At 37.4% G+C, this 21629-nt stretch overlaps 1 protein-coding gene across 16 annotated transcripts in view; it reads left to right on the plus strand.

The window, feature by feature from the left end:
* Positions 1–21629, plus strand: part of GRID1 (glutamate ionotropic receptor delta type subunit 1) — a 538463-nt gene that overhangs the window by 447425 nt on the left and 69409 nt on the right. The window lies entirely within an intron of this gene.

Genomic DNA, 21629 nt, shown 5'->3' on the forward strand with positions numbered 1-21629 from the left:
GCACAAAGATTCTGGACATGGAGCCAAAGTTGTGCAATATCTATTAGAAATTCAGCAGAAGGGAGATAAGTATTTGAAATGCATAAAGTTCCAGGAGATATAATTGAAAATTTTCTGTTGCCAGAAATATGCCTCTGAACACTTCAGTTTGGCTAGGCAACCTCTTATATGGTGGTGACCAGAAAAAGCTATTTCTTGGTCCACTTTAATTTCTAGAAGATGGAAAGTGAGGAAGTCTTAAGTTCCAAACACTACATGAATTATAAATGAGTACCTTGTCTTAAATTTGGAAAAAGTGTTGCCTATTTAATAAAACAAAGTTGTTTAGGAGGTGTAGGAATCAATCCTGGTTCTCAGACAGAAGTATGCTCCTCACTTAATGCGCATGTATGCAAAAGAGAAGTAGCTGGTGCCATCTGAGATGCTGTGGACAATCCCACTGTGTTTCCAGCTGCCACTCCAGGAAAGCCTGAGTGTCCTGTCTCTGCTGTGCTGTCCCCAGAATGTGGATGCCATTGGACATTTAAGTTGGTTCCATTGTGAATTCCCAAGTGACTTTGCTTAAGTCACATAATTGCTTGATGCTTCGATATTTACCTTTCAGTAAAGTTGGCATGAACTCCACGGAGCACAGGTTTGAGCCTTACAGGCAAACGAGGATGTGTGAGCATTATTAGGAGTTTGTAATGTGCATTTTAAATATGGTACCACAGATACAAGTACTCTCACTTCGGTATGAGTAGCACAGTGATCAAATTGACACATAATCCAGAGGTGTGAGGTGGAAATAGCTAAAATATCACTCAAAAGGGACCGTGAGGCAAAGAAATAGGTAAAATGACTAAATGGGAAAATTACTAAAATGGCTAACCTGGTATACTACCAATTACTTTTGATCCCAAATGTGCTACTTTGGGATTAGGTGGCTAATATAGGAAGGTTTAACTCTTCGGGTGTTAAATGCAGAACACTACAGAGTTCCCAAAAATTTAAAGGGAGTATAATTCTGAATGGGTAAAAAGCTAATGGCTGTGGAATACTGCTCTGAGCTAAAATGAAGTTCTGGAAATTATCCTTTCAGTCTAATATATATAGAGAGTAAAAAGTCAGCAATGTGCTACAAGAGGTTTGTAGAAGAGCTTGGAAGAGATGATACCTTTTAAAGCAAAATTACCATGGAAATACTGGAATTCAACTATTTAGGCAGCCTGACTTTTTATTATTGCAGCAAAACTATGTTATGGCTTAGAAGTACTTTTAAAGGCTCAGAAAGTCATGTTTGTCTTGTTTATGTTTCTTGAGTGAGAGACCAGTTCTGATTTATTGTCAGTTGTTTCCATTTCAGCCTTTGCTCAGGTTCAGCTGTGGAGGCATGCATTTTGAGTAGAAAACAGAGTTGTTTCTGCTTGGTTTTATTTAACTCTGTATGGAGAGCATCTGTAGTTACTCATCCCTGTCCAGACCCTACAAAAAATCTTTGCACTTAGGACCAGTGACAGGATAGGGCAAAAGACTGTAATGTTGAGTGTTGCACCTTAGATGGAATTGAGTCAAAAGCTAGTGGACTTCTAACACTCACCACCCCTCTCAAAGGTTCTTGGGCATCATTTCCACTAGGAAGACTCCCAGAAGGATATCCAAGATAGTGACTCAAATCTGCAGAAATTTTCAGAGCTGTTTTACAGAGACATCTTGACTCTCTAGTTGTCCTGAGTTCTGGTCTTTCTGCACACAATTTTTCCTACCACTAGGTGGGATTTACTTCTGAGTGCATGTAAATATATCTATTTGACTGTGTATGTAGCTTCTTTATTCCACAAGTAACTTAGTCTGTCTTCTCCTTTCTTACACAAGTCTAACACCATGTGGTTTTGTAAAGGCTCTTAGAGGCTTTTGTGTATTTAGTGTGTTATCATTTGCTTTTCCCTTGGGTGTACTTTGGTGAAAGGGAAACTTCAGCAAATGCTCTAATTTCTTTGGTTTAAACATAAAAGAACAGGGTATGTCCCTTAAGGTATATTGCCTTGGTTTACAAAAGGCTCAGGTAATTGCCTTCTGTTCACTGTGTACATGTGGAAGTTTAGAAAGCATCGTGTATTCATGCTTAAAATAGACATTTGTGTGGTGGCTTATCAGGGCATTTGAAAGTTGAAGATTGTTGGAGAAACTGAAAATGCTTAAATGTCTAGTGCTTGACATTACCACTGTGATTTGTGTTCTGAGTGTCTGTAAACATCTTCAGAAATAGCAACCAGAATATCTGTATATTTAAAAAAAAATAAAGATAATTGCATATGAAGTGATAAGGGAACAGAATAGATCAAAAAGAAAAAGGTAAGAATAAAGCTTATGTCCTACTTTTACAGTTCAATGGTCATAAAGTGGGAAAGGAAGTCAAAACTATATTAATTCACTCTTCAGTGATCATCTGTATTATTACTTCTTATTAATGAAAGCCTTGATGTAACTTTCAGAACATCTGAGCTGGTTCATACTTCTTATGTTCCTGCACTTGGGTAGATTCTACACAGTATGAGAGCTGGATGATCCAGCTGTGAAATCAAAATAAAGGGAATTGGAGCTCCAGGGTGGCAATCCTAGCAAGTCACCTCCTCACTGTGAGCTCTTGAGGTGCAAACCTATTTGTTCTTGTTTGACCACATGTGCAGAGAGCACCATAACAGCTAAAATCCCTTGCAGGGATGTGATTAGGCTTAGTTAGATGATGCCTGTAAAGAGCTTTATGATAATCTTCATCTTCATCTTTGGCAGGAAGATCTTCTGTAAGTGTGAAATGATGTGGGTATTTAGTTTATTTTATGACAGGGAACATATTTTTTCTAAAGCAATCTGCATTTCTTTCCCAGGCTGGCTGTAATGAAGGCAGAATTAATGGTTTGCACACATTTTGTATTTCATAAGAAGCATTCTGTTCTAAATGATAATGTTTAGGATTGGTTATTCATTTCTGTCAGCTGGTATGTTTTAATTTTTTTAAATTAGATTTTCTTGAAATATCATCAGCTTTGTAAACAGTTGTAGTTGTTTCCCACAGCATTTCTGAGGCAGACTGCAGAAGTCACTGTAAGTAGTTTGCGTGATGTGTTTCACAGTTGTTGAAAGCACATTTTTGAATTCTGATAATATGGTTTAGTTGCAATTGTTACTTTTAGACAAGATCTCATTATTACCATGATGAGAAATCCTATGCTTCTTATTCATTGCAAAAAGGAATGGTATTTTTATCCGTCTGCAATATCAAGTGCTTTCACCTCCAAGAATATTGCCAAATCCCATCGTGTGCTGCTAAAAGTTATATATACACCAAAAGAATTATCTTATGTGGTTCCTGCTATAATTAATCAGTTTTACTTACATGGCAAAATACATAACTTAATTGCCTGAGTTTAGCTGTTAAACAGATTTCTGCCTCCTGTTGAAGCACTTCATAAACACGCACTTGGGTGTAGTATTTCAGTTTAACTTGTTTGGCCAAGGTATCTTTCAGCAGAAATCTAGGACTGAAGTTATGGCTACTTTTGATCACTAAAAACCCACTTCCTTTAAAAGGAAAGGGCTTATAGTCCTCTCCCTCTGAGTAGAATGCAATTTTCACATATTTTCATTTGGTTAAACTTTCTGCTTGAGTTGATTGTCATGGTGGAATAATTTAGGAAAAAAACATTGTGATTCACCCTATAAGCACATTGTGTCAAACTGAAAAAAGAACAGAAGTATTTTACTCAAAATAATAAACCTTAAATTTTTAGCTGTGATTTTCTGTACAAGATATATATGAGGAAAAAAGTAAATGCATTCCTTGCATATTCTGTAAGTTAAATTATTCATTGTGAAAAATAGAGCTTAATGTATAGGAAATAGCTATGATCAATTTTTAAATCATAGAAGAAACTAAAGAAGAAACATAATAACCTTGAGCATTTTTTTTTGTCTTTTTCCCTGAAATAAAGTGGGGTCACTGTTTGCCCAAGTTCTGCAAACTGGGCTTTTTTTTTTTTTTTTTTTCTAATTGAAATACTTTGTCTTGTGTATGCTTTCATTGTAAAATTCTAGCGGGATTATTACACTCATGGAAGAGTAGGTAAGCAGTTTTAAAAATGTATTTTCTGTTGCAGCTAAGTGATACATAGTTCTTTTAAAGTTTTTTTAAAAATTTTTTTTATACATTTTTGAAAAACATTGCCAATGGGACTATGCTTGTGTAGAAACTGTTATTTATATTTGAAAATTATGCCAGTGTCAACACTGAGCAAAGGGGATGTCTTGCAAGTTCGAGTTGGAATTTCTCCAAGCACAAGATCGTGCTGGTCTTCTCCTTTGGAATATTGTTTATCTGATATTTTCACAGTGTGAAGCTTAAGGGTAGACTTTAAAAAGCAGCCATATCTGAGGTAAGCATGGAGCCAGGACAATTAGGACTCTGCAGAAGTTTCCACAGCCCACAAGCACCCCCACCTGTATGTTCAGAAATTCTCTTTAATTTCTAAGTCACATACTGTATCATACCTTCCAGGTTTTAATGGATCTTGGGTATAAAATTCTCCTTTTGTCATACATATGCAATAGTGCATAAAATTGGGATTGTAAAAGCAGTTGCATCTTTGATTATGGAGTTTTCACCAAAGCTTCTGTAATTTATTGATGAATCCTAGCAGGGTATTCAGAGCAGGATGACAAGAAAAGCCCCTTTCTGTAGATCAGCTCATGAAGAATCTGTGCTAAAATGTGGACACTATGGAAAAAAAAAAAGTATTTCCATACAGCAACAGGCCAAGTTTTACTGAGCTTAACAAAGAAAAAATAAATATTTTAAAAAAACCCTACACAAATTCTTTTTACCATTTTGCAAATCCAAATACAGAGGTTATTTACTTTTTTCGTTTTCACAGCATCGATCTTGAACAAAGGCAATAAGCTCACTGCTCCAGAACTCAGGAACAGTCTGTCTTTTTTTAATTTCCTGCTCTGAGAAATATCTTTGATTCATGATTATTGTTTAAAATTCACACCTATTCCAGAACTTTCTGTTGAATGTCAGAATAATTTTTTTAGCAACATGTCTGTTTAGCAAAATGGCTTTGAAAGAAAACAACAACAATAATAATAATAATGCCAAAATACAGTTATCTTAACTGTCAAATGGAATAGATGTCATCTTGGCTTTTATAAGGACACAAGGAGATCTAATGTCTCTTCATTTAGAGCATGATTTTGGTGTCAGGGACAGTTGCAAGGACTGTTTGTTGAGGGACACCATGCACAATGTCTTCTCTGTAGTATTTGAAAAATGTATTTAATTCTTCTAATGGTTGCTGCCTTGTATCATTTGATAAACTGCAAATACATGTAGGCCAAGCATAATTTATGAAGTAATTTATTTTGGCAGTAATTTTAGAATCCAGGGTAACTCTGATGCCTTCCTGTGTATATTGCTTTGATATATTCAATATGTCAAAAAGTAGATCTTTAAATATAGGTAGTTAATCTATTTTGTCATGCTTCCATCCTAGTTAGGAAAAATGAAAGAACTTTATGGTTTCTTTTCAGTCTTATTAAAATAAACAACATAAATAGAAATTATCTAAATTTCCCCTTCTATTTGTGTTTTTATGTCTGCCATTTCATGCCAGATTATATTACTGTATATGAGTAAATACTTTCACATGCAGGTTTTCAAAAGACAAATTTAATGGCAAGATTTCTTAATGTTCAGCCAAATGTGGGACATGAGGAACTTGTGTGTCACAAAGTGCCACAACCTATCTGGCTTGCTTTGGCTTGGTTCCTTACTTTCATTATGTTTAGAGAAAGAATAATCCCAATTCCTCAATTTACCTTTTTGGAAAGATGCATTCAAAAGGACATCAGAGTTCTGATTAAGCTTCTTTGTCTTCATTGGCTAATTCAGTGCAACTACAGCACTTGGCAGAGATTGCCTGCTGCTGTTTCAGTTCCTGACAGAACTGCCTTTAAATTGAGGACTCTCTGTTACAGACTACACAGGAAACACTCAGTTTTACCTTAAAACAAGTATAATCAGTTTGAGTCTGTGTCAAGGAAAGAACTCCAAAACACTCCTGGTGCAGTACCACAATCTCTCTTGCAGTAGGAGTGGATGAGTTTATGTATTTGGGTAAAATACACAGATGACATGTAATAAAACTCATTTTGCATTTTGAGAGAATAGCATTTTACTAGAATGGATTAAATATCTGCTTTACTCACAGCAGTATCTTTCCTATGAAGGGTAAGTTGCAATGTCCCACAGACTTTTCTGATGAGGCCTGAAGAACTTGTGAATATTGGGCTTTGCTGGAAAGAAGATATAGCAAGGAGTAAAGGAAAAACAACAGATAATCCAAGGATTCTCTGTTATAGTGAAGGAGTTAGGAAAATGTCCTGCTGTTCAATACTGACCAAAGCAGGTAGCCAGATATAGGCTTTCTTTTAGGAAAAGAAATAGCATAAAAATAGTTAAATCTAACACCAGTTATTTGCTTTTAATTTACTTGCCAAGATCAGGTTCCCTGAATATGAGCAGAAAAAGAAGAAAGAGAGCTTGCTTGCCTGTGGCAGTAAATTTCTCTCAATTGGAGTGCCACCAAAAGGTCCCAAAAGGTTGTGCTTTAGGTAGGACAACCCTTGCACTTGTTTCTGACGTGTCTGTAATTTCTGTAATGCCTTGTTTGGTCCTGCTCTTTCTCCCACCATCACAGAATGTTGAGAAAAAAGTGGGGAGTCAAATTCTTTCTCCCATGCCCTGTGTTCTGGGGTACTGTGTCAGTGGTGAAAGGGGCAGTGACACTTTTGTATTACATGGCTGACTAAGGGACTGGTGATTCTACCAGCCTGTTGAAGAGATTGCTGGTTTCAGCAGGATGACCACAATATCTCCCTGCATTGCTCGTTGTAAAGTTTCAAAATTTTCCAGTTTTTTCCATTGGTAGTATTTTGTTACAATGCTCTGAGAGAAGTGGGTTGTTTTTAAGTAAGAGTTGTTATCGAAACATACATGAGGCTGGCAAAATGCAAAACCAGGTGTACTTTTGTAAAGCAGTCTAAAGCTTTCCAAATACCGTGGTTGGCCAGGGAGGTGACTGAAGGTGCTGATGCTTTTAGTGCTGGAGCCTTACCAGAAAGCAGTCCTAGACAAGTATAACAATCAACAATTGCTTACATGGAAGAAAAAATGCTAATATTTAGTAACTAGGAGCGTGGGTGATATTTAATTGTATTAGAACATTTAATTTTGAGTAGTTCTACCACCATCTGTAATTTTCTTGAAGCTTTATGTGCAATTTATTCTGCCATAAAATTAATAATACAGTAAGGCACAAGTTTGCTTTGCAAGATTGCTGTCTGAGCTGTATTGAATCTAAAGTGAGCCCATGGTGTCATTCAAGGTGCTATTCAATACCAAGCTACAAGGCCACTGTAGCTATTTACATTTCAGTAGTACCAGGAGGCTGTGGTTTTGTTATACTGAGAGATGCCCAGGTAATTAAATGTATAATTGTTGTGTAATATATAAACCATGTGGTTGTGTGTTCAGGAATCTGCTATTGCAGTTTTGCCATTCTGACAGGAAAATGCCGTCACAATCCACATTTGGAGGACATTCAGTGTTGGGACTTCTCCAGGGTGTTTGCCAAGATAGGGATGAATATTTCTGTGGGTCAGATGTAAGGTGCGATTTTCAGGGTAGGTATAACAAACAGTGCTGCTCAGGGCTCAAACTTGTGGAGAAAGCAGCTCTTTTCTGGAATAGAAACTGAAGCTATGTCTCCTTTTTACTTTCTTTTCTCCTAAATTTTAAAATAAAATAATGTGGAGTGAAGTATTTCATAGTAGGTTTTCCAAACTTTTGCAGCGATACTACAAGGTAATTGCGCTAGAGGAACAAGTGTTATTACTCCATGGCTTTTGGGTTTTGTTTCTAGGGTAAGAGAGGGTAGAAGAGAGCACAAAACATTTACTTTATGAGCATAAGGGGAGTGTACTGAGATTTTGTTGTTATTTTTCATTAACTCTGATTGGTTTCTGAGTGTTCAGTGGAGGACTGTTCCTCGATAGACTCACTGAAAGACCATTCAGCATTCAGTGCTTTCTTCTTTTTTTGAACACAAATAGGAACACAGTAACCAGTGAAGCGAAAAACACAGATTTGCTGGTTGAGCTGGCTTAAAATGAAAAAACGAAACTGAATCTAGGGTACAGCCCACAGACTCTGCTACTCTGGTGTGGCTCTTACTACAGGACTTTTTAGTTCCTCTCTTAATTAAAACAAAATGCCTAGTCTTGTCAGGATCTCAGGAAGAATCTCTTACATCAGAAGCTTGTACCTGAGTTTGCTTCTCTTCCTCTCATGCATCCCCCAATTTCATACCCAGCTGATGGTTCTCACTTGTGTGTTGTGTCCTGTGCCCCATAATCATCTCTCTGACGAGAAAAGCCACAATGCCCCCATTTCTGCAAGAAATCCAGGGTGATTCCGTGCAGTCTGGCTCTGAAAGATCTGTACCTTCCCCTGCTCCTAACCACAACTTTTTGACAGAGCTCAACATGTAGTGGTACTTGAACTGAGAGATTAAAGAGATTCCATCCATTCCACAAATCTATATTTGTTTCCTTTCTGTTTCTATTTTGAATGACAGATGAATTGTTCAAAGATCTATAGCTAACTATGGTTTGATTCATTAAAAAAGTAAAGGAAAATTGTAAAATGCCTAGTGTTAAATCTCAGAAGAAGAAAGGGAGAAGTTTTCATATACATTTGCATTCTTTATGTAATGTACTTCTGTATGTTTTTCCTGTAGGTGATATTACAAGGATTTTTTTATCAATTCTGCTGTGTCAGACAGGACTTAACACCATCGTAATGTTTTATTTGTGATGACTCCTTTTGAATCTTTTTAATTGTCCATATACCATGATCTTTCTCTATTTCTTCCATTCCCAAGTTGCAGTTCAAAACAGTCACTTATATAGCCAGTAGAGAAGACCAAATAGGAAATATAGATTGGATAGCCTTTTGTTACTATATTCTTTTCTTTTTTTAGTGAGAGTCAGATTTCATAAGGAAAGGACCTCAGATTAGACGAGAAAGGCATTTTTCAGAACTAATCAAAATTTTAAGGCAGTAAGTAGTTTTGGCTTTAGAAGAATTATTGCAATTACATTAGTTTTTTAGTATAATTTATTATGATTTTTCAAGTTCACAGGAGAGATACTGTAGTGCTAGTGATCTGTTTTAATAAGCACACTGCAGGCAAAACATAGAATCATAGAATGGCTTGGATTGGAAGGGACCATTCCTCTTTGCCTTGTCATTCCATGAGGGTAAAAAGTCCCTTTTCAGCTTTCTTGTAGCCACCCTTAGGGACTGGAAGGTGCTATGAGGTCTCCCTAGAGTCTTCTCTTCTCTGGGCTGGATAACCTCAGCTGTCTTTGTAGGAGAGGTGCTTCAGCCCTCTGATCATCTTCTTGGCCTCCTCTGAATTTGCAACAGCAGGTCCACATCCTTCTTTTTTGCTGGGGACTCTAGAACTGGATCCTAATATTATCAGGAAACAAATTTTCTTCCTTAAAATACATCAGTTGCCAAGAACAGGGACAGTACATCCTGTTTCTTCATAATATACAACACTTCAGAGAAGATCTTCACCTGGCTGCTGCTCCTGCTGCCTGCCAGATTAGCCTTCTCTATTCTAACAGATTTTGAGCAAAATATACTTCAAGAACCTGCACTCATTTTGCTTGTGTCTCTGTACAGGAGGATTTATGGTAGGTCTTTTGAGTATTGATACTGGATTTTGAAGATAAGCTGCCCTTTTTTTTTGGCAAAGAAATTGGGTCAGCAGGATCTCCTGGAAGGATGAAAAGAATTGGAGCAGCAAGGATCTCTTCAGCTTCCTTGCCTCCCGTGTCTCCAAACTCAGTCTGCCCACATTGATAATCTTCATTGCTCCACGGCCATTAGTCAGCCTGCAGCAAAGATTAAATATCCTTTCCTGTAGCTGAATTAACTTTCTAGATGTAGGTGGTATAAAAGAGGTGCATCAATGTACCTACTGCCTCTCTGGCTTTCATTATTTCAGAAGTGCTGTCTTCTGTCTTCAGTGTTCTGAATTCATAATAACTGTGGGTATTTCCAAGACTTAGATGTTCAGGAGTAGACTAGCACCAAGGCTCTGCAGAGCCAGACTTTCTAGTTGAAGTGAGCTGTTTCAATTCTGATTTTGAAATGCCATTCTAGAATATCTCCCTTCTCTAGCGCAGGCTTTCTTCAGTAGGTATTGCATGGTCCAGTCCAGAAGGACAGTATGGATTAATGCTGCTCCAGATCAATGAGCAAAGGAAGGAACGTTTTTCTTGTCTTCTGCTTCTCCATTAGAAGTTAACACAGCTGAAACCCAAAGCCGTTTGTGTGCAGCCATGATCCTGCCCCCTGCCATTGCTTCAAATCCTTCCATGTTCCTCATGCTTCCTGTCACCAAAAATAAGCATTAACAATGTGTTCCAGGATGGAAATTGGGATGTCTGTTAGTCTGGTCTTTGTTCCAGAATTTCTTTACTTTTCTGTAGGCATCTTAGAATCACAGAATAAGCTGAGTTGGAAAGGACCTACAAGGATCACGAAGTCCAACTCCTGGCCCTGCACAGGAGCAGCCCCAGCATCACACCATGGGCCAGAGAACATTGTCCAAACACTTCTTGGTGCTGTGCCCATTTCCCTGGGGAGTTTGTTCCAGTTCCCAGCCACCCTCTGGCTGAAGAACTTTTTCCTAATATCCAACCTCAACCTCCCGTGGCACAACTAGAGGCCATTGCCTTGGGTCCTGTCACTGTCACCACATAGGTCAGTGTCTGCCCCCAGAGCCAGGCAGCAGCACAGTGCTCTGTGGGAAGTGCACCAGGAGCACAGGCAGCTAATTTGAGCAACCCCAGAAACCTGGGGATGCAGTGATTCATGAGGAAGGGACCTCCAGCTGGCCTGCAACTTAAGCAAGCTGACAAAGTCTGTTGATTTAAATACTGGCTTGATTGACAGCATCTCTGCTGAAATCCACTTCAGGACTAGTTCTCTTTCCTTCCTGATGTATTTGTACTGAAGGATGTCTGGTCTTGGCCGTCTCAGACTTTTTTATGTCACAGTGTGCTCAATTGTAAATCCAAATGGTCTCCCTATTTGTTTTGCTGTTAACCATTTGCATAAACATGCTGAACCTTTACATTTTGGGAAAGACTATAAAACATGCAAACTCTGATGCATGTCTACTGCATCTGTAGATTTCAGTGTCTCTTAATTCTCTCTGTGGGGTATTAGAATCTGATTTGCTTTTCAGTTGCTTAAAGAAATACAAATCAACAAAAAGCAATTCTTCTGGGAGCATTCTGAAGGCTTTATATGGACACATTTAAAGACAGAAAAAGCACAGCAGTAAGATTCATTATTTTACTTTGGTGTTCTGACTAATGCTGTCAAAAATACAATGTTGAGAAACAAGACATGCCCAGTGGAAATGCAGGGATATGAGAAAACCAGGAAGAATTTATGGATAATAGTCATCAATAAACCTGACAGACAATATCAGTGCTTCCTTTAGCTGATTACAAGCTAGAAATACAGCTGTGCTTTCCAGACTGTACATCAGAACTTAATATTGCTATGAGGAAGAGCTTTTCTGTATTACTTCTGCACAATATTTTGCAGACAGTCCTGCAGTGTCCTTCCCAGTTCTCTGGGCGGGAGCACAGCCAGGGCTGAGCTCTTGCCCTTCCCCTCAGGAGAGGATTTGAGCTCCCATCAGGGCTGGACAGGGAGAGCAGCCTCACATCTGCTCAGGGGATGGGCAGACATGCCAAAAACGCTGCAAAGGTGAGCACATCTGGGATGCTTCAGTTTCCTCCAGGATACAAAATTGTTACGTTCCCACATCACCTATTAGCTGATGAGGATTTGATAGATATTTTTGGAAAATGGCAAAAAACAAAAAAAAATGTAACAGGTTGTCGGGTAACAGTTTAGAAAGGAAAACAGAGCAAATTTGGATATAAAGAAGATACAAGCTAGCTTAGCGCATTTGCAAATTTTCTTACTTAAATCAGATGGTGTATTTTTAAATAATAGATTTTTTTTCATAGACTTAAGAGACAGTTGATCTTCTAGGTCAACTTTTTTCTTCATTTTCAGAAAGCTAAGAAATGTTTTGGCCATCAGTTTCATCTATGTGCTTTTCAGTTTCAGGAACAAATTCCATATAGGGAATTTTTTTTGTGTGTGTATATATACATACATTAGCTTCCTTCATGTAAAGATAAGGCTTTTATGTAAAAACCTAACTAAATGTTCCCTTGGTTTCATCAATAATAAGCAATAATTCCTTCCACTGTAACTGGCAGGCAGCAAGTACAACCAGTGCAAGTGGGGGTTCTGTTTTCAGAAAGGCAGCACATGTAAGGTCACCTAGATAAACACACAAAACATCCAGCAGTCCTTTATCTTGTTTTTCTCTGCCTGTTGCTTCTCTTTGCAGCCACTCTAAACACCTTTGGTTGGCTGTGCATCATTACCAGGCATATATATACCTCAGCTGAGAATTTATTAAAACCAGGTATTTTCTATTAATGAATGTGTCTCTGATTCTAATTTATAAAGTCTCTTTCATTAAAACTTACTCTCACTTGGCATTTCTTTTAATTATCTGAGAGAAATTGCACAAACTCTTTTTTCCTTTTAATTTTTCTTTTGTAAAGACTAAAATACTGAATTGAGGCTAGCTCAATTTTGATGTCTTTCTTCCTTCTGCTGCCTTTTGTCTTCATAGAAATACAGTCTCCCAAAAGTTACCTTCATATGAAGACCTTTGTACATCTGCAGATCTTTATTTTCCTTAGTAGGAAATGAGGCTGCTTTGGAAATGGGTTTTGAATAGATTTTTACATTCCCTCTGCCTCCATATGTAGCATTATTTCACTCTGTGTCATTTAATCACTTATAAATAATTTCTCTTACTGTTTTGTTGTACTCTACTCAAAAGAACCCAAACCTGTTTATTTGCAATGACAGAAGATGTGTTCTATCTGAACATCTCCCAGCTAGATTATTTCTAATTCTCTTATAGATGTGTTTGGAAGATCGTGATTTACACTGAATCATAGACTATCTGGAGTTGTAAGGGACCCACTTACATAATCAAAATTATTAATAAAATATAGGGGAGCAGGATACAACTGTATAGAAACCACTTTATTTACCAAAGTTCTTCTAACTGCATCAGTAGTGTTGGGTTTTTATGCATGTTTTAAGGGATATATCTGGAGAATATGAGGTGGGGGAGAAAGGACATCTTATAAGAGCAGCTTTCTGGTTTCTTGTGAAAATTATGTGTCTTTAAGGTGACCAAAGTCCAGTGAATGAAGTGGAAATTGATGGGGATCTGATCACAGTCTGGCTCTGTCCCTTTCCCAGCCTAGCTCATGTTTCCTTTACATGTATTGTGTTGGCCATAACCTTTCTTGCTTGTATTGCAGTGCAAATTAGCCCATTTGTGCCTAGCTAGTTTCTTCTTGAAGTGTATTCTCAGTTGTGTTGTTTCACAGAGTTTGAAGCAGATTCTTAGGTCTGTTAGTTAATATGTGATGCAAATTGACTTCTGTTGAGATAAATATAAGCTGCTTGTTCCCATCCTCCCGAAAACTCCCTTGACTTTCCCCTTCTCCAGCTGTTGTGTACTTTGAAATGATTTACCTGTCATGTCTCAAACTGTTGACATTGTGAAGTAGTTGTTACTTTCCACTGCAAAAATTACTGAATACGTGTGCAAAAAGATGAAGGGCCCTTTAGGATGAAAATCTCTTATACTACAATGATTATGCCGACTGATGAAACTCTCAACCACATGTAGTTCTTTTTTCTTCAAGACAAGAAGAAAATAAAAACATTAAAACTTTCAGATGTGTTATAAACCTCTGATGTTGGCTTTTGAAATAAAATAGCAGACATCTACCTCAATAAGGTTTTAAACAATCTTTCAGCTTTGGTACTTTGTTAGATTATGCCCTCAGGAATCTATTCTTATTATAATTATGACCCAGAGGAAATATTCTGGAACACTAAGATTTTTCCATGCTAATAGCACAGTAGATGTAATACTGAACTGATGATTGTTTAAAAGCTTTCTGCCAGTATGAGGTAGAAGGATCCAACATCTTTGAAACAAGATACTAACTTTGGGTTGAATCAAGAACTGTAATAAAGGAGAAATAAATTCTTAGGAAACATGTTGAAAATTAGTAGGTTGTAGATGAAAAGAGTGAAATTATTAATATGAGCATTTCTTTCATTACACAACAATATTACCCAGCTGTCATATGTGCTGCTGGAAGATTTGTGGTTAAAATCAAAGGATCTGAGTTCTTTCACCGCTGTTTTCTTGTCACCTTTTACTTTCATGGCAGTGAAAGGATGTCATTGGGTCAGTTTCATAACCAGTAAATGCAGTGTTTTGGTAATGCTCAGAGTAGTCTGATCAGTGTTATCAACACCACAGCCATAATCATAATTCTGTATTCTAGAATTCAGATTGGACAAAGACTGCAGAACAGTGGCACTTCTAAATTGTTCTATGTGTCTTTTTCTCTGTTTTTAAAGAGGAGCAAAGTGCATGAGTTTCCTCTTCAGTTTTTCTACATGAGGATAATAATTGGCAGAATGACCTATTTGTAGGCGTGACATTTTCATGTTCGTTTATCAGGTCAAAGTCAGATGTCTCAGAGATATGCTATTATTTTAATAGGGACTACGGGCCTAAGTGTTTATCTTCAATCCTTGTAGTACAGGAATCCAAAATGGAGTTGTCATAGTGACCTCTTCTGGTCTCAAAATCAAGTTTAACACCTCCAAAATCTGACAATGGAACTGTCTTTCAAAGCTGGTCTCCATCATGGGGAAGAAACCCAGTGTATTGGGTTCCAGCTGCTGCTGATTTACCTTTCTTGTGATTCCTATTTTTCATCTTGGAATCAGGTTCAAACCTAGGAGTAGAGGGAAATATCCCTGGGTCCCTATTCCCTCCAGGGCCTTATCCCATGGCCTTTTACCAAGCAGATCCCTGTTGGGGTCAAAGTCTGCTCCCCTGGAGTCCAAGGCAGTGAGCTTGCTGTGCACCCTTCTTAATGCCCTAAGGGTGTTGAACTCCACCATGTCATGGTCACTCCAGCCAAGGCTGCCCTGGAGCTTCACATTCCCCACCAGCCTCTCATTGTGGGTGAGAACAAGGTCCCTATAAACTGACCTGGGGAATAAAGAGAGAGCAGTGTGGAGGAAGATGCAGAATTGACTGAAAAGAGGACAGAGTTGGAAAAAATTAAAGTTAGAAAACAGAAGATATGTGGTGAATAATGTGTTTTCACCTCACAATATAATTACATCTCATTGTTTGTAACCATAATGATAGTTAATTGAAGCACTATCTAAAAAAAATTAACCTGGAAAAGAAAAAAAGAAGATGACAAGCCTAGGTGTAATAATTACTGGAATAGCCCTTTGATAGACAGGTTTAAAATTAAAATTTGTCTTATTTATTTAGGTTGTAATAGAATGTTTGTCCCATGTCTGTTATTAGAGATTAGAAGGCATTATTGACTGTTCTTCCACAAGAAAACTGATAGCAACAATCTCCTGCAAGGGGAAGTCAGACTCCTTTAAACCAGATGATTAACCTTGTCATATTTCTGCTGCTGTAGTGAGTAACACTGTCAGACGTTTGGATGCTTTTTCTGTATTCAACATCTTTTAATGAATTGAGGAGAGAATTGAGGAGATCAGTGTAGAATAGAAAAGAAACAAGGCCACTAATATTCTTATTTTCCTGTGAGCCTATGGTATGTCTTGAGCAATATACTGAGCTGAGTAAACATTACATTTAGGATTATATTTATAAAAATTCTTTTTCCTTTCATATGGAAACCTTTGGAAAAGTGCTAGTTCTTTAAAGTTAAATGCAGTTTTATTTTGTGCTATAGTTCCAAACTGTCCTTTTCCTATAAATGGAATGTCATGTTGACCACTTTCATTACATTAAAACAATTTAAGGCTTCTACTGTACTGTAGGAGGTGTAAGGAGATTGGTTTGCTGTTCACTTGTATTAGTGGTAATTTAAGAATGACCAAATGAGGCCGATAAAAAGCTTTCAAAAAAGAAAGCTGTAAATAAGATAATTAATCTTTAAGATACCAGTTTCACAGAGATTTCACTATGATAGTTTGGTAATGTAATCTATGACATGGATGTCCAGAATATTGCAGCGGTAATTTAAGAACCAGTTCCTGAAATGTTCCTGTTAACACATAGAGAAAATCACTAGGAGCACTTAGCAAAAATATCACTGGTAAAGAGTGAGCTGGAACCTCAGTTTAGTGCAGTTGTGGAAGAGCAGTCAAGTCAAAGGATATTGATCAGATTTTTGCCAATTAAGGATCTTGCCTGGAGTATTTTCACAGTAGAATTATAGCTTCTATTCACTCTTCAGGCTGTGTAATAACAGTTCACCAAACCATATCTAACCTAGCTTTAAATTAGCTTAGGAATTGCTAGTTTTATTTCCACAGCACCATGAAATTCATACAAAGACTGCAAAACCCACTTATGCTCCTGCTAAAAACCTAGCAAGTACAGTTATGTGGATGCAGTAAATACAATGCAATTATTGTAAACAGGACTGCTATATTAACTGCTCATATTAATGACATTTTATGTTAATTTTGGCATTATGCTTATAAAAGGGAGTTAAGTAGAAGAATATCAGAGTTTACTAACATACTTGTCTTAAGCACATTACGCTCCCTCTGAAAAACTTGTCTTTTACCACATCATGGAGCAGTGGGATTTGTCTGTCTTACAACTCTTGTGGCAAACTCAAGACTGTGGGGGGTTTGAAGACTAGAATTCTGATCTGGCATTATTTCAGGCCTCTTGTGTTCACATTTACCTCAGTCATGGTCACAGTCATGAAAGCACAGAAAGAAGTAGCATACCACATTCAGAGTTGGAGTTGGAGTTTTTTTATCCAATTGATTTTATATTGCTTATAAGATTCTGACTACCCCAACCAAGGTTTATTTTGTGGGTTTTGTTCCTGTCAGATTTCTCTGAACACCAGAGGAATTATCCAGGCAGCTTATGAAAAAGGCTAATAATGATACTTATTTGTTACGATGTTTAATACTTCAAGGAAGAGGTCCTGATTCAGCAAGGCCTTTAACCCAAGTCTAACCTAAAAATTCAGACTGACTGTTGGCATGTTGAATTTCTTTGCTGAATTGGGATGGAAACTTGGCCATTGTTAACATCCCCAATTCTTGCTGACTCCAGTGGGAGCCTCATGCTTGTGTCCAAGGGCAGATGGCTGCTAATGCTTAAATTCCAGCCCATAAAGAAAATCTGGAGTGATGTGATGACTATGTCAATCTACAATGTAATTATCTTGTAAGCTCTCTTTACCATGTGTTAGTATTTCTTGATATCAAAAGATAATACTGTTGGTTATGAACATGGGAGAATTCACTGAACTTGTTGTACCAAGTATTAAATTGTAATAACAGTGCTACTGTTATAGTTCACAAGATAGACATTTTCAAAACTTCTAAACTCCAATTTCTAAGAAAAAAAAGAGAATATTATGAATATTTATTCTGCAATAGTAAACTGATATTGTCTAATACAACATCTTGCAGATGTTAATGCTTGAAATTTTATATTTTGGAGTTTTGCTATAGAGACATTTCAATGTTAAAATACAGCATCTTTACCAAGTAATTTGAAGTTTGTGACCTAATGGTATCTGCATAATAGTGGAAGAACCTCGATGATGTCATTACTAGATCTCTCATCAGAGACACAACTAATAATATTTTGCTATGACGTTGAGAGGGTGTTCTGGGAGGAGCAAACAAATATTCCTCTTTTTCTAAGGGATGCTATTTGGCTGCTAAGCTGGTCAGCCTATTCTATCTGTTTTTCTTGTAAAAGTTGTCATTTTCCTTTTTTTGCTTCTGTAGTAAATTAGTATTAAGTTTGTTAGTGTGCTTTTCAAAAACAGTGTTGTGTTTCTTTGTGTGTTTACTGGGATTTTTGTTTGGGGTTCTTTAAAATATGCATTTATTTTATTTTACTCCTCACCTGGGAAACTTGTCTTATAGCTCAATTCTCTCGATGAAGAATGCTTGATCCCTGCTTCTGGGAAGTGAGTGACCCAAGTCAAGTGAACTGTCTTAGAAGAGTGCCTCTGGTGTTATTTCATAGGTGAAAATATATTTGAAATTTTACACAGTGAATGATTTGATTATGAAGAATATTCAGAAAGAATATTTTAATGTGAAACTTTAAAATTATCATGGAGAGTTGACAGGGAACCTGCAGGAGGAAGGCACGTGATTTGCAGCTGAGATTTAACCTGCAGAGTTGAAGGCTTTTGTTCCAGCTGAAGGTTCCACATTTTTTCATTCTCTCCATTTATGCTTATGTATTAGAGCTTTTTCTGATGTATGGATAGCAGTGGCCAGATCTTTATGGAGGGGAAGTTGATAATACTGTTTAAGATCAGCAAAAAGTCAGATAGGACCCACAGGTGCTGCCACTAAGTTACCACTGGCACTTCTGTTTCCTCCTAATATGCTGCTTATGTCCCTCTCTTCATTATCTTAGATTTTACCAAAGAGAAGAGGCGAAGCTGAACTGTGAGCAATCATGTTCTGAGTGCCAGTATCTAAAATCTTCTATCTCTCCCAGCACATGCATTTGATACCTCTTATGTTTTCCAACAAGTATTTCCCCTCATAGCTCCGTGCAGAAAGACAGACAGGAAGATAGTTATAAGAGCTTTTTGATTTGTCTCTTTTAAAATTAGATATATGATGGCCTTATAATCATATTACTCTGGCATCTGGAGGCTCCAAAGCTTTTACTCACACTTGCTGGTGACATTGCAGTTGATGTTCACAAGGTAACTCATAAAGCAGCCAACACGATGCATGAGCAGAATGACTGCCAGTGCTTCTCTTTTATTTTGCTAAATTACTTCAAGCCAATAAGAGAAGATTGTATATGCTTTCGGAACAAATTTTTGTTCTATCTTTAGAAGTGTGAAATATGCAGATTTTCTCAGACTTTGCCCAAAATGTGTTCTGCCAGGACTTTTGATTCTGTTTCAATATCAAATATTATTGAGTGCTGATCATCCTAGCAGTGACATTTTCCTGGAGTCTCACCTCCAGAAGATCTGTGGCCAGCATCCTTGATTGCACAAACAAACCTTGCTGACAGTAAAAAGGACTGAGCCTTGATAGCTGAGAAAACTTAATTAGTCAAGTAAGCTGAAAGAGAGCTTTTTCACATGGTGTTTAGAAAAATCACATCAATAAATTCAGCTGTAGTGATAGCTGGCTGGCAGTTTTTCGTTGAAATGATATTCTGGTGGATAAAGTTGCACAAGAAAAGCATTTATTTTGGTAAAAAGATATTAAACTGATATTTAGTATTTTTTAACTGGCCTGAAGGTTTTAATTTTGACAAGATAATTAAGAAAACACCACAATATTGATCTGTTTTAATATTTTCTGGCTCGTATTGTGGGTCATGTTCTTTCATATATTTCCTGTGCATGGTGGTCCTAAGGGACTGGAGTGCAACTGCAGGAATTTATTCAGTAGGATATGCAATATGCTTAACAACTGGTCCATAGAAAGAAATTGAGAACTGGGATTGCAGTGAATACAAAACAGGGAAATAGTTTTCAGTACTGGAATGGATGAGATCCACAAAGGATTTTTCCAAGAATTCCACTAAAATGTCAAAACATTTTACTTGAATTAAAAATGTCTAAACAAAATGTTTTGACACTGCCCAACTTGGATTCCTCTCTGTGGAAAAGCATCTCATTTCAGGAGGAAATAAAATTTCCTGGTTTCTCATATGGTAACAGTTCCAGTTTTTTCTCAAGTCTAATCATCACACCTTTAAATATATACATGAATTAGTGTGATGTTTCAGATGAGAGGATTTCTTGGGTTGCTTCTGGAAAGACAAGCATTCTCCTAGGGGAAGGATTCTATTTTGGTAGTGGAATTGGGTCTGGAAGGGTTCTAGAGCATCCATGTTTTGGGGAGGAGGCAGAAAGGGAAGGCATAAAGTGACCAGTTAAGCATTCCTGTCTGCTGTCTTCCTTATTTGAGTGGTCCTGTGCAGTGTAGGTAAATCATTGCACCAGGAGTGTTCTAACTCAGAAGTATTTTACTAGTGAGTTGCTGTAACAAAGGAAGGCTATATTAAAGTATGCATTTGGGATTTTGGTTATTATAAATTACATTCTTTGAAATCTCATTTAGAACCAGGAACTAAAATGATGTTGGAAGGCTCAAAGGATTAATTCTTCCTGAACAATAGACTGTCACTGATCACTCTGTAAAGTAATTATACTAAATTTAATTATAATACAAGTGCATTGTATGATAGTCATAGTGTGCCCAGAAGAGGGTTTGAAAAGGTGCCTCACAAGCATATGGACTAGCTCTGGGAGCACAGTGGCAAATTACAGATGTTGTAATTGAGTACGACTTAATATCAGGCTTTCTTAATTAAAGGTTTGGGGTTGTGTGGGGTGGGTTCTGGCTGGCACACTTTGCTTTTTAACATCATCAACATGCTGGAACACATGAGCTCTTCCCTCCCCATTTCATAGATTCTGCCAAAAGCCCTTATGATTTCTAGTGGCATTAATGTACTTAATTCCAGTATCACTGTAGTGGTGAAACCAGGAGTAATCAAATTGTGACAGTAGTGGAAGAACAACTGTTCCTCATTCTGATATTTCATCTGCAGGAACTGCACATATCATATTAGTATATCATATGCTGATTATATTTCATAATAATCTTCTCATGAAAACCTAAGGCTCCTACTTCACCATTTCAGTCTCCTCACTTCACCATTTCAGTTTCTTCTCCTCACTTTTCCATCCATCTTCATCTTGGATTTTGACTAGTTATGGAAATATCATTGCCATTTGAACTATAAAATTAAGCACTGCTCCTGTTTTCCAATTCCACCCTGGTGGCAGGCTGGAGCATAAAGCACTCCCTAAACTCAAGGAGTCAGCTGGATCACAGCCTTAACAGAACCATCCAAATTTAGAGTGGTGTTAAGATGCTTAGCCAGAATCTTTTCTTGGGAATGACAAAAGTTGTGTAAGTCACTGATAAACAAATGAAATGAGTGCCAATGCTCAGGAAGCAGTTCCACAGCTGAAATGGCACCGTGTGCAGTAAGCCTGAGAAGAAGTTTCATGCTCGTGTTATGTTAGGGAAAGTATCTTGGGAGAAAGCTAATTGGATCTAGAGCATAGATGTCAGGAATTATGAAGCAGGAACAGTGGCAGTGAGCGGTAGATGGCTTTGGTTTGTGTTGCAACATAAGGTGTTTATTATGAAGCAACAAAAAGAGTTAGGACCACAGGTCAGCACTAACAAAATGAGTGCAGATCTCTTGAAGTTCCTGCATGTATTCCCAGCAGGCTTCAATTTAGTTTTGCATTTCAATGGAAAAAGTTAA

Source organism: Lichenostomus cassidix, chromosome 6 (assembly GCF_008360975.1).
Source record: "Lichenostomus cassidix isolate B80296 chromosome 6, HeHo_3.0, whole genome shotgun sequence".
In the NCBI taxonomy this organism is placed as follows: domain Eukaryota; kingdom Metazoa; phylum Chordata; class Aves; order Passeriformes; family Meliphagidae; genus Lichenostomus; species Lichenostomus cassidix.